Below are 6,000 nucleotides of genomic sequence, written 5' to 3'. Positions count from 1 at the left end.
TCTCTTACGGTGAAAGAATGATATCGATACTCCAAATAGATTTAGAGTTAGAAAGCGTTGTTTGAGGGCAAGTCAAGGCAGTTTTTGCTTCGCTCTACTCAGTTATGGTGCATTAGAAGTCAAATATCTTTAATAATTCATATTTTAATGATAAATTGTAAACACTGGAAGATTCCCCCATCTCTTCTGAACAAAACGGTGTAAGAATGACCGCTCTAGCCCCTACGGTTAGGAAATTATTTTCATTTGTTTGAGGTGAGTCCTCACTATGAGAAATAGGCTGCAATAATCCTGTGCCTCTCTGTGCTGCGTGTGTAAAAAGAGGCACATGTTTTGGCGGGAAAAAGTACACAGGCTCTCTGATTGGTGGATTCAAATTCAGCAGCTCCCAGGCTGACCTAGAAACTTACTTCTCTCTCCCTGTGCATTTTTTTGCTGATTTTTTCATTTAACAAGTATATTTGAGGGACCCTCAGCATGTTCAGCATTTTTTCAGCTGTCCATTTTGCTTTTCCAATTTTTCTGTTTAACTTATTACTATTGTGCTAAATAATACTATTTCTGCTATTTTATAAGATTTGTGCCTAATATAGTATTTCTGCTAAATTACAATATTTCTGCTTTTTATACTATTTGTGCTAAAACATAGTATTTCTACTAAATGTAGTATTTATGCTTAATCATACTATTTCTGCTTTTTATGGAATTTGTGCCTAATATAGTATTTCTGCTTTTTATAGGATTTTTGCTCAAACATAGTATTTCTACTAAATGTAGTGTTTATGCTTAATCATCCTATTTCTGCTTTTTATAGGATTTGTGCTTAATATAGTATTTCTGCTAAATTATAGTATTTCTGCTTTTTATAGTATTTGTGCTAAAACATAGTATTTCTACTAAATGTAGTATTTATGCTTAATCATAGTATTTCTATATATTTCTGCCAGGTCCCCAGGCAGCCAATCCTCTGTGAGGACTGAGAAATTCAAATTTTCAAATCAGGGCCTGCACGGCTTCCCAGCCAATCATATATGTGTCCTGAGGCATTCAAATTTGCATATTGGGGCCTTCATGGCTTCTAAGCCAGCCAATCATATCTGAGGGCTGAGGAATTCAAATCCACAAATCAGGGCCTGCACAGCTTCCCAGCCAGCCAATCATGTATGTGGGCTCCAGGTATTCAAATTTGCATATTGGGGAATTCGTGGCTTCTAAGTCAACAAGTCATCCATGTCGTATATCTCTAAAAATTCATATTTTAATGATAAATTGTCAACACTTGAAGATTCCCCCATCTCTTCTGAACAAAACGGTGTAAGAATGACCGCTCTAGCCCCTATGGTTAGGAAATTATGGTCATTTGTTTGAGGGGAATCCTCACTATGTGAAATAAACTGAAAGAAGCAGGTCTATGTCTCTGTGCTGCGTGTGTAAAAAGAGGCACCTGTTTTGGCGGGAAAACGTAAACAGCCTCTCTGATTGGTGGATTCAAATTCAGCAGCTCCCAGGCTGACCTAGAAACTTAGTCCTCTCTCCCTGTGTGTGTGTGTGTGTGTGTGTGTGTGTGTGTGTGTTTAGTGGGAGAGAGAGGACCCTGCCCTTATTTGACAGCATGTCATTGTAGGATTTAAATTGAACATAGTTAGACTGGTTGACTGGATTAGAGCCTGTGTTTGTGTGTCCCTCTGTGCATTTGTGTTTCAATAAGTTATTACTATTCTGCTAAATCATAGTATTTCTGGTACTTTTCGGTACTTGTGCTAAATACAGTATTTCTGCTAAATCATACTATTTCTGCTTTTCATAGGATTTGTGCTTAATATAGTATTTCTGCTAAATTATAGTTTTTCTTCTTTTTATAATATTTGTGCTAAAACATAGTATTTCTACTAAATGTAGTATTTATGCTTAATAATAGTATTTCTATATATTTCTGCCAGGTCCCCAGGCAGCCAATCCTCTGTGAGGACTGAGACATTCAAATTTTCAAATCAGGGCCTGCACAGTTTCCCAGCCAATCAAATAAGTGTCCTGAGGCATTCAAATTTGCATATTGGGGCCTTCGTGGCTTCTAAGCCAGCCAATCATATCTGAGGGCTGAGGAATTCAAATCCACAAATCAGGGCCTGCACGGCTTCCCAGCCAGCCAATCACATATGTGGTCTCAGGCATTCAAATTTGCATATTGGGGAATTCGTGGCTTCTAAGTCAACAAGTCATCCATGTCATATATCTCTAAAAATTCATATTTTAATATTAAATTGTCAACACTTGAAGATTCCCCCATCTCTTCTGAACAAAACGGTGTAAGAATGACCGTTCTAGCCCCTACGGTTAGGAAATTACGGTCATTTGTTTGAGGGGAGTCGTCACTATGAGAAATAGACTGCAAAAATCCTGTGTCTCTCTGTGCTGCTGCGTGTGTAAACAGATGCACCTGTTTTGGTGGGGAAAAGTGCACAGCCTCTCTGATTGGTGGATTCAAATTCACCAGCTCCCAGGCTGACCTAGAAACTTACTTCTCTCTCCCTGTGTGTGTGTGTGTGTGTGTGTGTGTGTGTGTGTGTGTGTGTGTGTGTGTGTGTGTGTGTGTGTGTGTGTGTGTGTGTTTGTGTGTGTTTGTGTTTGTGTGTGTGTGTGACAGAGAGAGAGAGAAAGCCTTTTAATGGGATGATCCCATTGTAAGATTCAAATTCAATATATTTAGACTGGTTGACTGAATTGGATCTTGTGTGTGTGTCTCTCTGTGCATGTGTGTTTCCTCATGTGTACATATTTGTAATTGTGTGGCAGTCATAAATTTTTTTGCTGATTTTTGTCATTTAACAAGTATATTTGAGGGAACCTCAGCATGTTCAGCATTTTTTCAGCTGTCCATTTTGCTTTTCCAATTTTTCTTTTTAACTTATTACTATTGTGCTAAATCACACTATTTCTGCTATTTTATAAGATTTGTGCTTAATCATACTATTTCTGCTTTTATAGGATTTGTGCTTAATATAGTATTTCTGCTTTTCATAGGATTTGTGCTAAAACAAAGTATTTCTACCAAATGTAGTATTTATGCTTAATCATACCATTTCTGCTTTTTATAGGATTTGTGCTTAATATAGTATTTCTGCTAAATTATAGTATTTCTGCCAAGTATTATATTTCCTCTAAGATATTGCAGTTCTGCTAAGTTATTCCATTTTAGCAAAGTTCTTTTGCTTCTGCAAAGTTTTTACAATTTCTGCAACTTTTCAGCTTTTTCAGCTACTTTTTGCATACAGCTTCAGCTTTAAGCATCCACACTGCATTTTCGCAGGAAATGCAAATTTTTCTAGTTCTTTATTATTCCGGGTGTTTCCGTACACTTTTTGCCGTGGATCTACTTCCACAATTTTTGTGCTATTTTCACCGTTCAAACTCTAAACTGTTCTGCTCTTTCTGCTAATGCCGGCTATGACTTTTGGTGTTTATTACTATTATACTTTTTAAAATATTACACTTTTTTCCTTTAATTTGTCCCATTGAAATGAATGGGAAACTTCCACAATTCTGCTAAAACTTTCTTGTCTTTGAAACTTAACTACTGCCTCATACTTTCACCTAGAAACTTCATTCAAACTTTAAAATGTTCTCAAATGATTTGGCTATTCCTGTATGATTCAGCTTTTTCAGATCTTCTACCGTTTTAATCTTATCCCTCTTTGAGTTTTCAGTTGCAAAATTGTGATTTTTCAGAAAATACATGCGTTGCTATGGTTGCTATGCAATTAACTCAGAGGGGACAGTGAAACTGTTTGAATTTTCTCTTCATGTCCAAACAACTTCTTGCTACTCGCTCAATTTCCACTCAAGCCCCACAAATTATACACCAAAACGTAGGTATTTTTGCTGGCTTTCAGAAAATGTCACTATCATTGTTGTGGGACTCATAGATATTTTGCAAATCTCCTCAGAGTAACACAAAGTCAGAAAACTCTCCATATAAACTCAATGGAGAGTTTGTTCAAAATCACCGCTGGATTTCTCTAATGAGAGGCATTTTCAAATTGTCATATCTCCTTAACGAAGCGAAGTTAAGACATGAGGCTTGTCCCCGTATATGTTCAGACACTCCTGACGCTCACAATTCAAGAATTTCTTTCTCACCTATTACCGTTCTGAAATGAGTTGGACTTGTTTGAGGGTAGGAAATTTGTCCCTCGCTCAGATTTCATCAGATTTCAATCTCTGGAAATGAACCACTTTTTTCTCTCGTCATATCTTTTTGATGGATTTCCACAGAGCCCTGAAAATTTCCATGACTGTTCACCAAAGCCTGCTGTTTCTTACGGTGAAAGAATGATTTTGATGCTCCATATAGATTTAGAGTTACCAAAGGTTGTTTGAGCGCAAGTCAAGGCAGTTTTTGCTTCGCCTCTACTCAGTTACAGTGTATTACAAGTCATATATCTTTAAGAATTTATGTTTTATCTCTGAATTATGAAGACCTGAAGATTCCCCCATCTCTTCTGAATAAAACGATGCCTGAATGACCGTTCTAGCCTCTACGGTTAGGAAATTATGGCCATTTGTTCGAGGGGAATCCTGAATGTCAGAAATACACTGAAGAAAACTCACACCTCTCTCTGTGTCTGTGTGTGTAAGGGCTGACTACAGCAGGTGCAGCTAATTTAACTGACCTACATATACCAAGCCCAGACTCTCAACAGCTCCTGTTCCCTTTACTGTCTGTGTATGTGTCTGTGTATCAATATTTCTCCTATGTTTAAGTATTACTCCTCAATCATAGTATTTCTGCTAAAGCAAAGTACTTCTACTACATCTTAGTACTTCTGCTAAATCATAGTATTTCTGCCAATTCATAGTATTTTTGCAAAATCATGGTATTTGTGCAAAATCATGGTTTTGGGGCCAAATATTTCTGTTATTTTATAATATATGTGCTGAATATATTATATGTGCCAAATCATAGTATTTATCCCAAATTATAGTATTTATGCCAAATTACAGTATTTCTGCTAAAACGCAGAAATAGTACCTTTTAGCAGGAATTTCTACCAAAAGATAGTACTTCTGCTAAATCAGAGTATTTCTGCTAAACCAGAGTATTCCTGCCAAATCATAGTATTTGTACTGAAACATGGTACTTCTGCCCAATCATAGTATTTGTACTAAATCATAGTACTTGTGCCAAATCATAGTATTTATACCCAATCATAGTATTTCTGCTAAATCATAGCATTTGTGCCAAATCATGGTATTTGTGCAAAAACATAGTATGTCTGCAAAACCATAGTATATCTCTTATGTTATAGTATTACTACTAAGGCATAGTATTTCTGCCAAATCATAGTATGTGTGCCAAATCGCAGTATTTATACCAAATCACAGTATTTGTGGTAAAACATAGTATTTCTGCCATATTGTGGTATTTGTGCAAGAACATTGAACTGTTATGTTATAGTATTACTACTAAGTCATAGTATTTCTGCATTGTTATAGTATTTGTACTTAAACGTAGTATCTCTGCCAAGTCATAGAATTACTGCAATTTCATAGTTTTTTTTAGGAAATCTGTTATGTTATAGTATTACTACTAAGTCATAGTATTTCTGCCAAATCATAGTATTTGTGCCAAAGCATCGTATTTGTATGGAGTCATAGTATTTCTTCTAAATCATAGTATTTCAATCAAATCTCAGAAGTTGTTGTTAAAACGCAGTATTATTGCCAAATCATAGTATTTGTACCCAATCATAGTATTTCTGCTAAATCATAGCATTGGTGCCAAATCATGGTATTTGTGCAAAAACATAGTATGTCTGCAAAACCATAGTATATCTCTTATGTTATAGTATTACTACTAAGGCATAGTATTTCTGCCAAATCATAGTATTTGTACTAAATCATAGTACTTGTGCCAAATCATAGTATTTGTTGAACATCATAGTATTGGAACCAAAACATAGTATTTGTCCCAAAGCATCATATTTGTATTGAGTCATAGTA

This window comes from Astatotilapia calliptera, chromosome 23 (assembly GCF_964374335.1).
Source record: "Astatotilapia calliptera chromosome 23, fAstCal68.1, whole genome shotgun sequence".
Lineage (NCBI taxonomy): Eukaryota > Metazoa > Chordata > Actinopteri > Cichliformes > Cichlidae > Astatotilapia > Astatotilapia calliptera.
This window is presented reverse-complemented; position numbering follows the sequence as displayed.